Consider the following 20,743-nt stretch of genomic DNA (forward strand, 5'->3'; position numbering starts at 1 on the left):
GCATTTCTGTAATGTTACTGCAGGATGGTGCGTGCTAACATTAGCATGCTTTGCTTGCAATTTACAAGCTGCCATGTGTATTCATTTTGGTATCAAAATGAACTTTGTAGTTTGGGGTGACTGATGCCACCACCGAGCTGGTTAGAGAGGAGGTTAAGGAGAAATGTGAGCTGGCCAGAACAAGGGGAGACCAGCTGACTACCTCACGCCCGTGAAATCACAAAGCTAGACTACTTGATACCATTAAGTGTTCTGCATTGATACTTCGGTTTAATGCGGAGTTGGCTTAAACGTTTTTTTTTTTTTTTTTTTACCTTTGAGAGAACAGCTGTGGGGGGCGGGGGGGCTTGCCTGTCTCCATGTGTGTGACCCTAATTCACAAGGACATTTCCAGTTTAGAGCAAACAGATTGAAGCCAGGTCAAATTTATGTAGATTTAACCTGTCCAAAGGAGCTGGCGTTTGATACGCAACAATGGGCCAGTGAAATGCACACTATTCACGAAGTGAGGGATTTGATGCTGATTGAATATTGAAAAAAAATAAGTTCCCAAGCAAGCTGCGGTACATCCGAACCAGCAATTCATAGAAACAAGAGCAGCACCTGAAATAGCAGATAACTAGAACTATGTGTTCATCAGGATCCCTGGCAGGACGGGAATAAGAGCAGCTCTCCACAGCCCAAAACTAAGGGAAGAAGTGCTCCTGGTGAGGCTGAGGAGTCAGTCCGTTCAGGACAGTCTGTAGGAAACCTGTGCGCATAAAGCCACAGTGCTCTGCTGTACAGCACAGTTCGCTCAAATAATACATGTCATCCCGTGGCTCTGGTGTCCAAAACAGTGCCGTGTCCTTTGAGCGTGAGGTAGTCTAGTGTGGGAGTCAGGTCTCCCATTTCCAGAAGTTTCATTTCAGTGGGGTTTATGTCTAGGGTTAAGGGGAGCGTGAAACTCCTGTGACTATTCTGAGGGACACTGGTGTTGCTAAGTCTTTGGTGTTGGTGTGCATTGTTGAGTTGTCGGATTGCACAAAGTAGTCAGTCCGTATAGTGTGTGCTGGGAAACATTGTATTTCATTGTATTTAACACTGTATTAAAGGCGTTGGCCTCTTGTTAGGAAATTATCTTGACAGCAATCGGGTTCAGAGTGGTGACCATCAGGGCCATCAAGCTGAATAACATGTAGTGTGTGGAGTAGCCATGTCAGAACAATCTAAGAAATGTCTGGAATTGAGGAAGATACGTGTGAAATTGAGACCATGTTTTATATATATAATGTTTTTACTGGGGAAATGTGGATCTCAGCTATTTAATAAGGATGTCTTAATTAAGCAGCAGAAACAAGAACCCAAGCTGGTGTCTGATAGGGAAAGTGCCATGTCCTTTGCTGAATGCAGGCAGTAGCTCAGGGGGTGTAAAGTACTAGTGCGACTGCATTCAAACGTGCAGATGGCAGCCTGTAGACCATCTCGCCTCCGAAGGCTGGGCTGTAAATGAGCAAGTTGTGCAGTCCTTGCATTTTAGACGTCCTGCGTTTGGCACATGAATCGCTTATGGCAGGACACACTGGCACTCGCAAAACTCATGCAGCATTTTTACTGGCCAAGGCTACACTAAAATGTGGTGACTTTCTGTTCTTCGTGCCTGTCAAGACGGTTGGAAAGCCCAATCAGAAATTCCCAGTGGTTCCACTATATTCTCTCCCGGTATGTGAAGAACCACTCTCGCATGTCTTATTAGTCTGTGTGGGTCCTATTCCAAAGTTTTGGGATTACCTAGAGAAGTTCAGTCAGACCATGGATCTAATTTTGTATCTGGTGGGTTTCAGGAAGTCTTTTTTTTCAGGTATTTCCTGAGCATATCACGCACAGTCTCAATACGCCTTAGGAAGATGCCATCAGACACTGAAGCCTAGGATTAAGAACTATTGTGTGCAAATCCCAGGGGATTATGATGTTTGCTATGCAGTTGCTGAGTGCTCAGGATTTGCACCTCTCGAGGTGGTGTTCCACTATGAGGTGCAGGTCCCCCTGAAGGTGACCAGGGTTATGAAAGTGAAAGAAACATCTTTAACTGAGGTCTTCAATGATTCATAAAGGCTAGGAAAGTTTATTTATATAGCGCCTTTCATACACACTAGCAATTCAAAGTGCTTTACACAAGAAAAGTTTATTATTGACCCATTATTGTTTTTAATTATAATGATTAATTAAAGGAATAAACATTGAAATAAAAAATTATTAAATAATGAATTTAAAGAAACTAAATAGAAATTAAAAATCAGATTAAGATTTAAAAAATAATAATAATTACAGAAGAATAAGTAAAAGATACATAAAACTACATTTACGGTACTTACAATCTAACCAAAATTTTTATCTTGGATATTAAAACATCTAGTGCTGGAACTCTTCTAATCCTCCCACAGCTGGTTCCATTTATGAACTGCATAATAAGTAAATGCTTCCTCTTCATGCTTAGGTTCTAACTTGGGCAGGACTAACTGATTAGTTCCTAGTGACTCAAGATTCCTGCGCGGCTCATAGCTCTGTAACATATCAGATAGATACACTGGATCTACACCATTAAGTGAGTTATAAACAACATATTGATACTGAGTGCAAGGTGGAGGTCTACCAGTAGTGGACTCTGTGGGCTGTACCTACTGCTGAAGAGGATAAGTGATCGCAGTTATGTGACCAGAAAACCACTGTGTAAAACTGAATGAATTACGCCATATTATAATTGCTCAGGAGCACTGAATCCTGTTGTGTTTTAGACTGTAGTGTCAAACACTACAGTATGGAGACCAATTGAAAGTGCAGTTGTTGTGTGTATTTATTATGCAGAGGTTCCACAGGCTAGAGGGTCTTTGACCCGTCAACACCATCTACAGCTATTGGCTCTGGAAATCCACTCTAACAGCAGAATCTGAAAGGGAAAGTGAATCTAGTCAGTGTTCAGTTAAAGAACTGATATTTGCAGAAATTAGGCAAAGATCTTACTCAGCTTTTCAAGGCAGCGTAGGAAGCAGGAGGCCTCAGCTTTAGATTCTCCATCTACCTTTACTCTCAGTTATTTAGACACTGGGGATTCAATTCTGATAAGAACTGCTTCATCATTTTCCTCCATATTAAGTCTGCTAACGTGGAATTAGTCTAAATGGATAAAGCAGGAGCTACTGAAGCTGGGCTGAGCAAGCAGCTCACTCCTACTGCACTCTTCCCTAAAGCAGAAGGCATGTAGCAATTACTGAAAGGTTAACCAGATGACTGATGCTTTTTCTATAGCTAGACTATAGGACTGTATAGTCACTAGTGAAACCAGACCAGTGTCTGAGCTGGATACTGGCAACAGCAGGGTACCGGTGTACTCCTACTTTAGAGATGTCTTTTTTTGTTATGCTAGACAGATGTAAAGTGCACCCTTTCAAAATAAAAAGAAAAAAATGCACCTGCCACATTTAAAAGTTAGAGTAGATGTAAATGGTATATAATGATTTGTGACAGGATCATTTGAAAAATTTTGCGAGAGCTGTGTGGACATGAGTCTCAGTCAATAGTCAATCTGCTTAAAATGTGAGCTAAGCAAAGATCATTTAGCTAAGCCATTACGTAGACCAAGGTAAGGCAATCCCTAGACAAGCCAAGGTGCACACTAGTCTAGATATTCCCAAGCAAGGAATTTCAAGAGAATTAATTTTCTTGAGTTTTTAGGTATGTGTGGGTCATATCGTGGTTTAACCCTAACCCATTCCTCACTTTGAGGTCTGTGTGTCTTGTGTTCTCTGAGATCTGACTGAGTCCACTGACAAAAAAAAACTCCTTTACGTTTTTGGTGAAGTTTAAGACTTCGAATCAGAGAGTGTTCAGAGTCTAAAGCGGCAACCCAATTTCCTTTTGATGTAGGATGAAGCTGGGAAAGAAAAATAGAAAACAGAAAAAAAATTGAAAACCAGAATAAATAGAAAAGGTTGACAGGGGATGGTTGTTGTTATTATTATTGTTGTTGCCGTTTTTGGCTGTAATCACTTTCTCTTTCAGGGGGAGAAAAGGTGTCAGGCGCAAACTATTTTCCGAGTCTCCCTTTCCAGCAACTGTGTTAAATATTACCTCCAGGAACCAGAAGAAAAATAAAGGAAACTGAATAAATTACCCCAAGTTAGTGGTGCACGGCCTGTGCTGGCCTGGGCTTGGTGAACTCGAGTAAAAGCCCCCAGGGGCAGGGAAGGCAGAGCGGACTACAGGGGGAGGATGTACGGACAGTGTTGAGCTTAGGAACTTGAGCTTATATATTTTGTTTCGTTAGCCAATGTTAGCCAAGTGAAACAGCGTGGGTTTGGCCTGGTATGTTAAACTAGTGTCAGTGATGTGACCACAGGCCACATCAGTGATGTTAGTGCAGACTACTGTCACTGGAGAGCCACTGCTCATAACTCAAGCCGTGAGAGCTCATTCTGTTTGGCTGCATCAGAACTGACATAGACATAGACACAGACAACCTTCTGCAGAAGAATGACAGGAGGTCATGCAGACCGACAGGCAGAAAGAAAAAGAAAGACAAAAAAAAGAGAAGAAATCCTTTCCATATACAGGGTGAGAGGGCCATCATGGAGCCTGAAAGAGATGTCATCTGCTAGCAGATTTCTCCCCCCCCCCCCCCCCCACACACACACACACACACACACACACACCTCACTGTAGAGCAGAAGAACCCAGGGCCTACCGAGGTGCAAGCCCATCAAACTGTCCAACAACAGGGAGAACTTGTAGTATTTGTTCATTTAAAAGGAACCTTAACAAAAGGCAACAGTGCAGCCATCAGTTTGGACGTAAAGAAGCGTTGCGAGGAGGTTGAGCTGTTGCGTCTCGCGAGACCGGTGGCTCTTCTGGGGGGCGTTTGAGGAGTGGGGATGGATTTATGACACAGCTCAACACAAACATGCAAATTATGGAGAAAGGATAATAACGTGAGCGAATGTTGTAATCATTAATATAACATTGCAATATGATCTTACACATGACTTTATCAAGGTACTAGGAATCTGATATATGCCAGCAAAGACAAGTGAATATCAAGTAAATACTACAGGCCCACTGAAGCAACATCCATTACAGGTTTCTCTTTGAAGATGTCTACATTTAAAAACACACTTAGCGTTGTCTGCTCGACACCATTGTTAAACAGATCATGTCCTATTTTCACATTCCTCTGTGAAGGTTCTTAAAGGCCTCCAGCACATTTTTAAAGATAAAATGTCCAATGTGTTGTGAAGCATAGTTCCTAAATTGGACGCTCCTGCATGCAACTGGTGACAATTATAACAAAAGGAGAGTGAAAGCGAAAGTGCAGCTTCAGTGTGCGTTTGTGTCCTTAAGGCATCAGTCAGTCACACTGAGAATGACTCTAATCCAACATGGCAGCCTGTTCTTCAGCACTGGCAGCAGAGGGACTTCAGGTTTTACCACACACACACACACACACACACACACACACACACACACACACACACACACACACACACACACACACACACACACACACACACACACACATGCCTACTGCACGTTTCTCTAGGTCTGTGCTAAGAATTGTTTAAATATTTAAGAAAATCATAATGCAGACCAATTCATGTTTTATATTTGGTAATATTGACCATGGAGCCACAATAGTTAGTAGCAGAAAACAGCATCATTCTATTATTCCTTCTATGAGGAAATAAATAAAACAATGATATCAGTGATCATGGTTGAGCACTGTCGAACAGGTAAGAGCAAAATAATAATAATAATACTACTAATAAAGCTATTGGACTCAGTGCATCTGTGTTTTTGTTCTTTATGCAGTCAAAACAAAGTGATGTAGGTCAAACGAGTTGGGTATGTATATGTTTCCAGCACAGAGATGTTGGGACTGCAGGTAGAGCAGAGTTACCATAGGCAGCTATGTGAGCAATTTCTGCTTGGACAGGCAGGCATTTTTCTTGCATAGCTCACTGGCGGTGGAACCAGCCAGCAGGGAACATGACAGAGAGAGAGAGAGTAAAGAAATGAAGGGTGGGTGGGGGGGAGCCAGGAGAGCCCACACGCTAACGAACACGGTCAAAGCCATACACATCCAAGGACACAGGACCAGCCCGCCTTAGGTGACACTTGTCTAACATTGCAATGTCAATTAAAAAAAAGAAGAAGAATAACAGCGTGCTTGCCATCCCAGTGGGGCTGGGGGTGTGCAGGAGGGGGGAGGGGTGGAAGACGAGGGGGGGTGGGCTTCCCGCCGTGCTCAGGTAGAGAGGAAGAGGAGAGATGAAGAGAACGAACCCACAACAGCTCATTGATGTCCTTTACCTAGTACAATTCAGACAGCTACAACAAGCCCTGTCTCCAGAGACAGCTGGGACGTGTCTTCACATCCATCTCCAGGGTAGGTTGGTCCGGGGAGGCCGCTGCTCTGCCAGGTTCCTCTGATTGTGCCCTGCAGTGGGGCAGAGGTGCAGCTAACAGCAGAAGCCCAGCCGCACCACTGTTGTGCTGACGGAAGGCCGGACCAACAACACGGTCAACTTACACTGGGCGGATGTCATGTGTGAAAGTACTTTAACAATGTGTGCTGTACACTCTGCAAACATTCACAGTAGAACACTACATGCCTTGGCTTGAACAGAACACACACACACACACACACACACACACACACACACACACACACACACACACACACACACACACACACACTCACCCATCCCTCCACAAGACTACAGTCATTTCGGTCAAAAACAATACTAAAACACACAGAAGCCAAAGAAAACATGGCAACTCTGGGCAGTGAACAAATGCTTGTGAGTGGATGTATTACAGAGTATTCGGGAGTATAAACGTGAATCATTATTATGGTTGAACATCAGGATCGAGTCCACCTCAATCAGATCAACTTGCCCACTCAACCCAAACAAAACCTAATTAGCTCTCCAATGTTCTCTTCCTACCACAGAAGTTAAACAGCTATGATGTGAGCCCACCCTCACATCCCATAATACCAACCCACAGACTATTCTCCACATGCCCCTGACAACACACTGCATCAGATCTAAGAATATCCAACCTTTATCCAGTGACAGACAAGAAGGGAGAATTTGAGAGCACTCGTGTCTTTTAATCTCTCTCTTTGCCCAATATCTCAGGATCAAAGGGGAATGCAGGCGTCCAGGATGTTCTCAGCACACGTCTCCTGATCTATGGCCGGCACCTACCGTCACGCAGAGTTCCACGTCCTAGTCTTCCAGCCCCGTCCCAGCTCATCGAGGAGGTTTGGACCGCGGGGCTGGCAGTGGTGGGGGCCGGGCCAGCTCTCCACGGGTCCGTAAAGCACAGCGGTGCAGTGGCTAGGAGGGTTGCCCCGGCGACTGGGCCCAGGCCACGTCGGCGTGCGTGTCCGGCGCTTCAGGGGTCCGTCTCGCACGGCAGCTCAGTGGTCCAGCCAGCCAGCCAATCAGCCACCAGACGCGGGTCTAAAAACAAAAAGGGTTTACTAAGACAAACACAAAATTACTGAACAACTGACAAAAATCGTGATGCAGTGGAATATTTATGTAAATACACCAGTTACATCTGTACAAAAAAACTCAAAACATGTTTCTCAGATACACAATTTACTACATTTTACTAGAACAATTTGAAAGAAGTTTCCACAAATTCTGACCTGCGCTATGGCTCCCTGATGGTCACTCCCCTGATGGTCACTCCCCTGATTAGCACCTTCCAGTGCATGCAGACAGTTTCACACTCGGTGAACTGACAGTGTTTCTGGTAAGTCTGCTGCAGCAAATATTTTATTCAAAGAAAGTAGCACTTGTCTCGCCTTGAATTATTGATTGGAGTGCTATAGAATAGGAAGTGAAGGCAGCTCTAAACTTCTACGGTGCCAGTTGTGTTCTCCACACAGAGGTCGAAGCCTGACAGCAGCTACATTCATGCCCAAGAACAAAATCCAGCTTTGCTGTACAGACACTGAGCAGGAGAGTTCGCTGGAGAGTAAAGTCACCAGCGCTCTCTCTCCTTCACTGGGACGCTCCCTGCCAATCAACCAGAGCTCCTCCCACACGGTCAAACGCTTGCACACAATTTATAGCAGCATATAAGCAATTTCTTAAATCTGTGAAAATGGTATTACTGTATGAATAAATTAAACATGGAAAAATAAAAGACAAGGGTTTGGATTTTTGGATGTTGCAAACACATTCTGATCCAATCACAGTTTAGAAGCTATATGACACATGCAACTGTTGTATATGAGTCTATCAGGTGAGGTGTTCTCAAAGGTCTACAGCATGGGTGCGCACACACACACACTCACACACACACACTCACACACACACACTCACACACACACTCACACACACACACTCACACACACACACTCACACACACACACTCACACACACACACTCACACACACACACTCACACACACACACTCACACACACACACTCACACACACACACTCACACACACACACTCACACACACACACTCACACACACTCACACACACACACACACTCAGCCAGCCCACCACAGACTTTGCCCTTGGAATGGCAACAGAACTTGGTGGTCATGTAAACAAGTCCCGCCCCTAGCAGTTTGGCAGTTGTAACAATTCCAGTGCAAAACAAATGTTCCGCTTGTCTTTGGAAACCTCTAATGCACAATTAATGTAATGTTAGCATCTCAGAGGTGGTAATGTTTACTTATGGATAATCTAAAGGCAACTGTTATAGAGTTGTTGTTTCTTAGATGTAACAACGCGGTCTGGAAGCAAAAGTTTTGTTTAATGTTTTTTGACTTATGAAGACAAACTGAGGAATCAAATCAATCCTCATGAAACCACTTCATATAAACAAATACGTATAACATTAGGCTAAATGAATCTATCCAGTGCTCCTGAAAAGGGGGTCAGTCAGGAGGTTCTGTTCAATGACCAAGGCTCCACTCCAAGACGTGAGGTCATGAATAAAATAGATGGTGGGTTTTTAGCTGTATTGTAAAAATCCTGGACTTTCCAGTAGATCAAGAGTGCAGTCAGTGTGGTCAGTGCAGTCACGCGGTCCCTGGCGGTGTGAGACGGGTAGCACCCAGCAGCGTGTTGGTTAAGTGAATGAAGAGACACAAGAGGCGTGGGTTCCCCTATAAATAACTTTTATACGGCACAACAGCTGCGCACTGACTGGGCCTTGTGTCTATCCCTCACGGCGTTGTGCGTCTAGCAAAGAAAATGGAGATAACTTCACTTTAAACTACAAAGAGCAACAATAGAGGAGAAACCCAGACAGGGTTAGGTGTTAAGAAGGAACACGAAGCGGTTTCAGAAAACTTATTTCCCATTCTTGCCCTTTCAGGGGCTACATAGATATGCTAAGTGCAATATGACTTCTACATACCAAATCGTACCAGAGCTGGGCTAATCCCAGTTGTCAATGAATATGATTCCACTAAATGAGATTCTGGCTTGCGGTGAAATTGGTAGGGTTGTTAACACCACAGATTGTTTGAGAAATTTCAATAATCAGTTAGAAAACACAATTACTGAACAGCAAGAGTTTGTTCTCCCACTTTCCTGGAGAGGTGCTATAATCCATCATGGCTGTGTAGTGTGGGCTCATTACAGTAGAGTAGCAGAGAAACAGTACCAAGCTATTTTTGCAAAGAAACAAAGTTGGCTTGGGGACTGTGGCAAAGGTGCGTCAGACTGCTGTACACAGGCTGATCAGGACTGGGGAGGATTGTTGGGTTGTCTGGGTTCAGCATGTGTCTGGAGAAAAGCTCACAGTGCACATAACAGTTGCACTTATGGGAAAATACCAGCAAGCTACCAAGTGACTCTCCAAGACAGAGGCTGCCTTCCATTACACACAATCCACTTTCAGTGCTTCTCACAGAGGGGGAGAAACATTTGGTAATGATTCTCAGGATGCCGGGTCAGATCTGTGAGACAGAACTCTCCTCAGAACATTCCAACCCTGGCATCTCCATATGGTCTGACACATAGCTAATGATTTGCTTGAGAAAAAGGTTACAAAATACATTATACATTTTTTTTTCTTATTACATAAAAATGGTTGGCCAATTGCAATTGCCAATAATTTGTCTAATTACCAGAGTTCTGCTACCATGTTTGACTTCACTTGCATAAAGTTACACTTAAGATACATTAAGATTATATTTCAAATACGTCTACTTACACTTGAGATACATAAGATTATACTTCAAATACATAAGGTTACATTTCACATACATAAGATTAAGCCATCAATTTTGTAGTATATACCCGCATTTCTCCAAGTGAATTTATAGCATCGCCTCAGCCTAAAACACCATGACTGCCACCAAGAGACACACGTTCACTAATGGGTGTTAAAAAACAACTGTCTGTCAAGTGACTGTCTGACAGTCAACTGTGCAAATATTTTTGTTTTTGCAGAGTGTTGACCAATACATCGTTGCATTCCTACTTTAAACAAAGTGAATTCAGACCTGTTTTGAAACAATTGTCACAGCTGACAAAACTCCAGCATCACGTTAAACATGAGCATCGAGCATGAGGGCAATGATGGGTCCTGCAGTGGGACATAATCAAAACAGGAAAAGTTCAGCAATAATCTTTCTACTTTTCTACCAAGTCTAAAAGCTCCTCTGATGTAGGCTAACCCCTGAGGGCCATGCTTGACAATTTCTTGATCCTTCTGCCCAATGACCTATGACCTCCCCAAAGACCTATGACCTCACTGAAGAATGTAAATGAGGACTGGTCAGCATCAGCAACAGCAAGAATTTGTGCCACTCTGATCCCCTAATCTGACACAGTGACCATCAAGAAAATCCCAACATACAATGTATTGCAGTGTGTTAGGTACAGTTGGTGTACCTAAAATGATCAGTGCGTCTGACAATGTGAATTACACCAAGTTAAAGCAACACTGTAACTAATGGATACAGAGTTCACATCAAGTAATACAGGTGTCCAAAACCCACTAACTACTGGCTTCATGCAAGACCCAAATTCGACGTCTCCAATAGCCATTGTCGAACAAATTTAATGCATCACGTGGTTTCATTTTACGAGAACGCTTCATTCCCAGATTTATTATGACTCCAGAAAGTGCGCACGGCCAAGACTGCCACCGCCTCCGTTTGCAAGAGGAGGTTTTACATCACAAAGCACGCGCTACATTTACACTAAACGGCGGGAGCTGGCGCGCGCGGCGTTACTGACGCTCGTGGGCTGCGCGTCACGTTTCCTCACGCGACCCGCGCGGCGTCCCGGGTGACCACGCGACGCTCCTCACGCGCCCGAGTGATTACAGGGCGCCTCACACGGGCGGCGCGGACTTCCTGCGCGTCTGACGTCTCACACGGGGAAAGAGGCGAGGAGACCACGGAGCGCAGGTGTACACAACGACGGCTTCGTGTTTCTGGAGTTTAGTAACTTCGAGAGTTGCTATTCACAGCGTTGCCCTTCAAAACGACACCGAGCCCCACATCACCTGGTCCACTACAGCAGGACTCCCCCCACATCACCTGGTCCACTACAGCAGGACTCCCCCCACATCACCTGGTCCACTACAGCAGGACTCCCCCCACATCACCTGGTCCACTAAATACTTCATATTGTTTCGGTGGCTTCATTACCGAGTGAGCTGGTCGACGGGTACGTTGACGCTTCTGAGGCGCATAAACGAAGAATGTGCCGCCCGTGGACGATATTAAAGACATACAACCAATCACACAAATAAAACATCCATACGACCATGTAAAACGTGTTAGGTCTTGATGAATCACTGTCAGGCGGAGCGGGTGTGGACCGGGTGTTGACCGGCTGTTGACCGGGTGTGGACCGGGGGCGGGCTAACGGGCAGGCTAGTGCGCTAGCCCAACTACTTTCAGCGGAGATTTCAGGACAGCAGGCTGGCTAGCATCCACGGCACTTCGCTAGCAAAACATTGAGACGCGGTACTCACAACAAAGCATATCTCGTAGTAAAGAGCAGTTTCTTCTTCTTGTTGTTGTTTCCCCCGACGTCCTTCACACGTCCGTCCGTTAAAACAACGTCCGAAAGCTCCACTCACTGACGGACTTGACGGCACTGGCTAATTCGGCCGCACGCGGACTGACGCGCGTGCCGAGACTCATCCACCTTCTGAAAGAATTCCTCTCGTGGAGTCGCGCGCTCTCTCTTCCAGCCCAATGGCAGAAATATGAGACTTATTTCTAGGACCGCCAGTATGCATTATAACCTCTAGTGGGCGCAAGACAACTATGCAGAACTCACCGATATCGCCATCTTGTGGTTATATGCATTATAGTTCTTCATAGGTCGAAAAATAATGGTAACGAAACCAAATGACTCAAATTGACCACTGATAACAAAAAATGCACACAAATATTTAAGTATATTATATTTTTAAAAAATTTTAAGTAACACATGTTTTTTCCATTTAGTCTAATTACTGCATTCCTGTTTAAGGACTAGAGTCCTGTGTCTTTATTCGTTAATCGTGTTTATTTTCTAAACAAAAAAAAACATTATTCACATCTTTAAAAATGTGTCAGAGCCAACATCAGTCAGAAAAGTACATACAACATGCCCAAGTTACATCTATTATATCTGATAATTATCTGATGAGTTCGGCCACATGTATTTGAACATGAGCATCAATCATTTGGATGGTTGTGGTAGTCTAGTCCTCCCAACCTAGTCCTCTGGCTCTCCCATATGGACCACATATTTCCCCCATATTTTCATGGCTTTGCTGTCTTTGAGAGCTAGTTCAGGAACGTTCGGAGCAGAGACAGAGAGAAAACATGGAGCGTCTGTTGTCTTTGAGGATTGGGTGGGGAAACACTCACCTAGGGGCTGTGGAGAGCATTCAACTAAGAGGACGTGTGTGTTGTACACAGGGAGTACGCTGTAGTGAGTGGTGCCAGTGTTGGTGTGTTCAGGAGCAGGGGTGGGGCTGAGCTTTCCCCCTGGTGCTGGTGGGGAGTCTCAAGCTGAATGTGAGTGGTGCGAGTAATTTACTGTATGAAGAGAGCACTAGATCACATATTGCCTACAGGATCCAATTTTATTCTGCATTTCTATGATATGGCAGATACATCAGTGTCATCTGAGCATCTATATTTAAAAGCTAGGGAAGAAAATGAAAGAAAAGCAGATCAACCTCCAGTGTAGTGTACAACCAGTGGTTACTGCATTGTACTACCAGTGGTTACTGCATTGTACTACCAGTGGTTACTGCATTGTATTACCAGTGGTTACTGCATTGTACTACCAGTGGTTACTGCATTGTATTACCAGTGGTTACTGGATTGTACTACCAGTGGTTACAGCAATGTACTACCAGTGGTTACTGCATTGTATTACCAGTGGTTACTGCATTGTATTACAATTGGTTACTGCATTGTATTACCAGTGGTTACAACATTGTATTACCAGTGGTTACAGCATTGTGCTACCAGGGGTTATTGCATTGTACTACCAGTGGTTACAGCATTGTGCTACCAGTGGTTACAACATTGTACTACCAGTGGTTACAGCATTGTACTACCAGTGGTTACAGCACTGCATTGTACTACCAGTGGTTATAGCATTGTACTACCAGTGGTTACAGCATTGTACTACCAGTGGTTACAGCACTGCATTGTATTACCAGTGGTTACAACATTGTATTACCAGTGGTTACTGCATTGTACTACAAGTGGTTACTGCATTGTATTACAATTGGTTACTGCATTGTATTATCAGTGGTTATTGCATTGTATTACCAGTGGTTACTGCATTGTACTACCAGTGGTTACTGCATTGTACTACCAGTGGTTATAGCATTGTACTACCAGTGGTTACAGCATTGTATTACCAGTGGTTACTGCATTGTATTACCAGTGGTTACAGCATTGTATTACAATTGGTTACTGCATTGTATTACCAGTGGTTACTGCATTGTACTACCAGTGGTTACTGCATTGTACTACCAGTGGTTACTGTATTGTATTACAATTGGTTACTGCATTGTATTACCAGTGGTTACTGCATTGTACTACCAGTGGTTACTGCATTGTACTACCAGTGGTTACTGCATTGTATTACCAGTGATTACAGCATTGTATTACCAGTGGTTACTGCATTGTACTACCAGTGGTTATAGCATTGTACTACCAGTGGTTACAGCATTGTATTACCAGTGGTTACTGCATTGTATTACCAGTGGTTACTGCATTGTACTACCAGTGGTTACAGCATTGTGCTACCAGGGGTTATTGCATTGTACTACCAGTGGTTACAGCATTGTACTACCAGTGGTTACAACATTGTGCTACCAGTGGTTACAGCATTGTGCTACCAGTGGTTACAGCATTGTACTACCAGTGGTTACTGCATTGTACTACCAGTGGTAATAGCAATGGTGTTTCACACCATCTTAACATTTATTGGGATAAATGTGTAATTCTGATCTATTACAGTTAATTTATATATGATGTAGTTATGGTTTCATAGCTAACACAAACAACACTTTTTAAACAAATACATTAGTCATACTGTATATTCACAATTATATCTTAGCAAGCCAACATGCAGACAGATCTATAAATCAGTTTGAGGATTTCCAGAAATGTGGCAAAATTCTAATACAGCTGCATCTGTTAGGAGTTAATGATTAATGCATACAGTCAACTGCACCATTGCCATCAGCTCATTTGTCCTAGTTAGTGTAAAGCTGCCTTAATTTAATTTACATCAATTAAGGGCTAAATTTGTTTATGCTAAAGCTTAATATGGGAGTAATTTTGGAGGCAGATATAAATTACACTGCCCAACAACTTTTGTTGGAAAAGGTTCAGACTGTCTCATTAACATACTGAAGTGACCTGTTCAACAAACAAAGCCAGTTTACAACAACTATGTCTGTGATTGTGCAGAGTGATTAAATAAGAACCTTAGAATTATATGTGTGAGTTAGAAATAATAAAATAAACAATGCTGCTAGCAAATGATACCATTTTACTGAATTCATTTCTTTTCTCTGGCATCCCATGATCATGACGGTACAGATAAAGTGTGATGGAGGAAGAGGAACTACATGGAGGAACAACTCTCTCTTCTGCCTGGTGATTCCCCAGCAGCAGTGGGTGTTGCGTGTCAAGCTTATTTTTGTCTGTCAAAAAAATAAGAAGACTGTGGTTGATGTAATTCTCTTTTTGTTTTTCCCTTTATTTTCTCTTACTTTTAGCAGATTTCTGATCAATAGTTGGGCATGTACTGTGTATTATTATTATTTAATTTTTTTAAATAGAGAGTTCAGAAAAAATGCTGAATGTAACAGGTTTTATGTTGACAAAAATTCACAGATTTATTCAATACTTCAAATTAAGAGATTTTATAAATACACAAACAGCCTAACTCATGATTGAAAAAGTGAAAAAAAGAAAAAAAAACGTTTGATACTTTTGAACTACACCACTCAAACTACAATTAAATCCCACATTGGATCGTTGGCTGCATTAAAGCCCCACTAAACACCAGTGCTCTTCATGGTTCTCCTCGTATAGGACCAGATACCAGTCCTGATGCTGAATTGGTGCCTTTCATTCATGTATGTATGAAATGTGTTATACAAATAAAGATTATTATTATTATTATTATTATTATTATTATTATTTCTACAGCCCTATCCAGCATTCCTCATGCAATGGCTTGTGTCCTGGTATCTCCTCCTGATTGGCCTAAGCAAGGGTTCACTGTTGGGATTTTCTCTGAGAATATCAGGAAAAATGACAAATAACAGGGCATGTATTAAAATTTCTGTTATATCCTATGCATGTATGCCATCAAACAGCATACATAAAACATAGTATTACAAAATGTTGTACTGCACAAATTGCACATTGATACAGTCTCTCAAGGTGTTCCCCAGGGATCAGTCCTTTGCCTTTTTCTATTCATAATTTACATCTGACCTCTGACCTCTTGGTCAGATTATCTGCCTGCATCATCTCTATGTCCATCAGTTACACTGGCTCCCTCAGCATATTCAATTTAAGTTGCCGTATTGCCAATTGGGAGTTTAATTATGGGAACCCACAACCCTTCAGGCACAAGACTGGTTCTCTAACCAGTGGACCTTGACTGCCCCAGAAAACTTCTGATAAACCCCCCATAAAACTCATTAAACTCCTACTTACATGCAAAGCTCTGCATGGTCTTGCTCCTCCCCATCTGAACCTACTACCTTCTACACTCATACTGCCCCGCTGGTCCACTTCGGTCTTCTCTCCTTCTCCAAGTCCAGGTGTGTCTTAGCAGGGAGCAGCTCCATTAGTCCCATGGACCCAGAACTGTGGAACACATTACCACAGTCATCTCTGCTCTTCTCAGTCCTCTGTCAAATCTAAAAATATACTTCTACTCTCAAAATGTACACTGCCTGTTTTCTGTTCATATTTGATCAATTAATATGGTGTGACGGGCAGGGTGAGCAACTCAAAAAGGAAGCGATCACGCCAAGTCTCAGGGAAAGAGGATGGTTTAATAGAAAGTGTGCAAATCAAAAACCCGTGCATTGTTCCAAATGAAGGAAATAATAACCAGCAGTCAACTGGTACAAAGACAAGACGTATATAGACGAACAAACGACCCTCAGGTGAGACGGATCACGGGTCCCGCCCACCTGAGGAACGAACATCACGTGACCAAAAACAGGACCGCTGCCGCTGTAACCGGGGGCGACCGGTAGGGGGCCCCCCCACAACGTGACAGACCCCCCCACCAAAGCCGCACTCCCCTCCGGATGTGCGGCTTACAGCGGCAGCACACAAAACACAACAAAGGGGCGGGAGGGCGGGGACAAGACAGGGACCCGTTCCCTGCCGTCCTGGAGCTGAAACACAAAACACAAAACACATATGCTCCTCGTCACAGGACGCAGACCAGGCAGGGACCCGTTCCCTGCAGTCCTGGAGCTGAAAACATAAAACACATAGGTTAGCTCGCCTCCTGGGCGGGATCCTGGACCGACCGGGCCGTCAACAAGACGATAACCACGCCCCGGTCGGTCACAGGGCCCTCGCGCCCTAACCGGCCTTAGGCCGCTTAAGCCCCACCGCTGTGTGCGGACCGGGAGCACATGGCCCAACACACGTCACAGGTGTGGATGTGTGCAGGCCGCCACACTGGGGTGCGGCCACGGCTTCCACAAACACCTCCCGAACCTACCTCCTCGCTCGGAGCTGACCCCTGCCCTTTTCGCTAGGGGTCACCCCAGACTCCTGGGGAGTGAACCCCTCCCGGGGCCCCTCATCTCAAGGTGGACTCCTCCACCCAACCCAGGAGCGCCAGAGACCAGGGCCCTGGCAATCCGCATCAGGGACACGCTGGTCACCCCGAGCTTGAAGGGGAGGGTCTCCGCCTGGAGACCCCACTAGGTCCGGGAGTGCCGCAGTCCACCTCCAGGAGCGACCTGCAACACATCACACACACACGCACACAGACGACACATAACACAAACGCGCACTGCTCCGACCACTGACCCCCCTTTTACACAGGGGGGAAGGGACCCCTTCTTGGCCTGAGGAGACACCCTGTCCTTACACCCCAGGCGTCCTCCGCCTACAAAGGGGTACAGGGGCTCCTCTTTGCTCAGGGGTCCCTCCCAACCGGTCAGGTCTCCTGATGGAGCAGTGCCTTCTGAGCCACATGTCGTGGCTCAGGAACCCCATAGCTCCCCCCCAAAAACATATTTAGGGGGGGCCCCTCTGGGGAATAACAAAACAAAAACACAGACACAACATTTAACATATACGCACCCAAGGTGCCCTCCGTGCCACATCCAGTGGCACGGGACCTCAAATGGACCCCTCCCCACACACAGTGAAGAGGGGTGCAAGAGAGGAATTACATAAAACAAAGCACGCTACACTCTAGGACAAAATGAACACGCAAAGACCGAACACAAACAAACGGACAGGACCCACCGATGCGCGCGCTCTGCGGAGCGTGACGCGCCTACTCCAGCTCTCTCTCTCTCACCGTTCTCCCACGGGATCCGCAGATCTTTGGAGAGAGAGAGAGCTATACGCGAGCGGCTTGCGCGTCACGCCCACAGCGACGCGTCTCTCGGGCGCAGTCGCTCACCCCCGTCACCGCGGGATATCGGGTGAGCGAGGCAAAAGGCACCGAGAGACCTTCGCGTCTAACGCGGTCTAGCGTGCGGCACGCACCGGTGGACCCGACTACATACACACACGAACACCACCAGCGAAACACACACCACGGCACACTCACACACTCGCTCACGTCCGTGTCGTTATTAAAACAAAACACTACAACGTACATACACACACACACACAGAGACGATAACGGACAACGGACGTGCGCAATGAGGCACCGGTAGTTTCGCTGGGCGAGAGCGGAGTCTACCGGTCCCCAGCTCTAGTCACCGCCGTGTGAATTACGGGTTTAAACACAAACAACATTTAAACACGGCGGGACGAGTGGGGACAGACTCAACACTCTCTCAGACAATACACGACAAACACACAGCACGTAGACAAACACTTACCACGAGACATGACCACGAACGAAGGAGAAAGCAAAGGAGACTGGCGGCTTCCGAAGGTGGCTGGTTATTCTGTGACGGGCAGGGTGAGCAACTCAAAAAGGAAGCGATCACGCCAAGTCTCAGGGAAAGAGGATGGTTTAATAGAAAGTGTGCAAACCAAAAACCCGTGCATTGTTCCAAATGAAGGAAATAATAACCAGCAGTCAACTGGTACAAAGACAAGACGTATATAGACGAACAAACGACCCTCAGGTGAGACGGATCACGGGTCCCGCCCACCTGAGGAACGAACATCACGTGACCAAAAACAGGACCGCTGCCGCTGTAACCGGGGGCGACCGGTAGGGGGCCCCCCCACAACGTGACATATGGTAAATATTATTTATTGTTTTCTGTCTGTACTGTTATTGTAAAGTGTCTGAGTTTGAGAAATTTTCAAATTAAAATGGTCATTAAAACTGAAATAATAATTTTAATTTTAAAGTTAATTTCTATGATGTTTAAAACAACCATAATAAATCTTAAAACACCAAATAATTACTTCCATGTTCAGTTATTAGATGTCATTTTATATTATTATTACTATTATTATTATTATTACTATTTTTTCTTTTTTATTGTTAATAATAATAGTATAAGTAGTGGTAGTCTTGATACATGTGATTATTGCTCAGAACAAAATATTGCAGCTCTACAAATTAAAAGACTAGCTTTAAGCAAATGAAAGGTCTCTTACCAACATGACATAGTTATTTAGACATATAATATGAATACATTCATAAGATTGTACTTACATAAACCTTTACCACTTTTCTCATTGCCAGCAGCTCATTTGTTCTAGTTTCTGTAAAACTGCCTTAATATAATTTACTTCAATTAGAGAGCAAATTTGTTTACACTAAACCTTAATATTGGAGTCATTTTGAAAGCAGATATAAATTACACTGCTTCATTCATTGTGTTGGAAAAGGTCCAGTTTCAATAACATATTACTGAAGTAACCTGTTCAACAAACAAGCCCAGTTTAACCAACAACTATGTTTATCATTGCACAGGTTGATTAAAAAGCACATTAGAACTTCATGAGTGAGTTATAGATAATCAGATATACACCTGTTGTGTTGTTAATGGTGTCTTACTGAATGAAGTTATTTGCTCTGACAGGCTATGACTAACCCTAAAGATAAAATGTGATAGAGGAAGTTTATGTCTACTTATTGACTTTGCATTACTGCTCTCTTTATATTCTGAGCTCATATATGCACCAGTAGGTTCATACAGTTCATACTGGTTCTTATAGACAATCATCATCATATGAAATCAGATCTATTTTAACCAAAGTTTTCCCTTTGTGGTAAGAGTTACATCATTCTTCTCAAAAGAAAACTTCCCGAATATGTTTTCAGAAAGGAGAAGAAACACATTGTGGCTTTGTGCGCCACTATATCCCAAAGGTCTTTATTTGGCCTGATTTTTAGGGTACTTGCTTTAACATACACACCATTCAGGGGTTTAGAGTCTACACATAGAACCAGCTTTCAGTGTCAACATCAACAGCATCAACAGACAGGCATTGCTGTGTTTGAAATGTGTGTTGGAGAGTGTGTTTATAGAGGTCTGTGCATTAGACATTTACTTACAATTACAATTAATTGAGCACACATAGCCAAAATATCAAAGCAAAGTTCCACATTGTAAGGAAGCACCACCTCATATAAGCAAAACATACAACTGGACCAACTAGACAGATGAGCTTTGTGTATCTGTGTAACGTCTTGGGTTGGGCCAGATGATTTCCATCAGGAATCTTGCATCTGAGGCAGCACTGAGCAGGGTGTCTGCTGCCACAACCCTGACCAGGTCCCCTGAAGGCCCCTGAGGGCCCCCACCTCCACACGCTGGCTTCACCATGGAAGCCTCTCCCTAGCCTCCACACACACTCCTCAAACACCTTGAAAAGAGCAAACATTGTTCAATTGTTTTACAATAAAGGGAAGAGGAAAAGATGTGTCATTTTTCTCATTGATTGATGAAGAACATGCTTGCTGGTTGTGTGCCCACTGGGACTGTATTTACACCTGAGTGGCTTTTTCCCTTTTCCATCACATTTGAAAATCAGTTTTTGCTATTTCTGTTATA

General features: G+C 44.1%; 1 protein-coding gene across 1 annotated transcript in view; it reads right to left on the bottom strand.

Annotated features, from left to right (window-relative positions):
- Positions 1–12,244, bottom strand: part of ndst1a (N-deacetylase/N-sulfotransferase (heparan glucosaminyl) 1a) — a 48,600-nt gene extending 36,356 nt beyond the window's left edge. Inside the window, 2 exon segments of the mRNA XM_077005858.1 lie at positions 7,245–7,502; positions 12,007–12,244. The gene's annotated coding sequence lies outside the window, so the exon portion shown is untranslated.
- Between the last annotated feature and the right edge of the window lie 8,499 nt (positions 12,245–20,743).

Source organism: Brachyhypopomus gauderio, chromosome 5 (genome assembly GCF_052324685.1).
Source record: "Brachyhypopomus gauderio isolate BG-103 chromosome 5, BGAUD_0.2, whole genome shotgun sequence".
Lineage (NCBI taxonomy): Eukaryota > Metazoa > Chordata > Actinopteri > Gymnotiformes > Hypopomidae > Brachyhypopomus > Brachyhypopomus gauderio.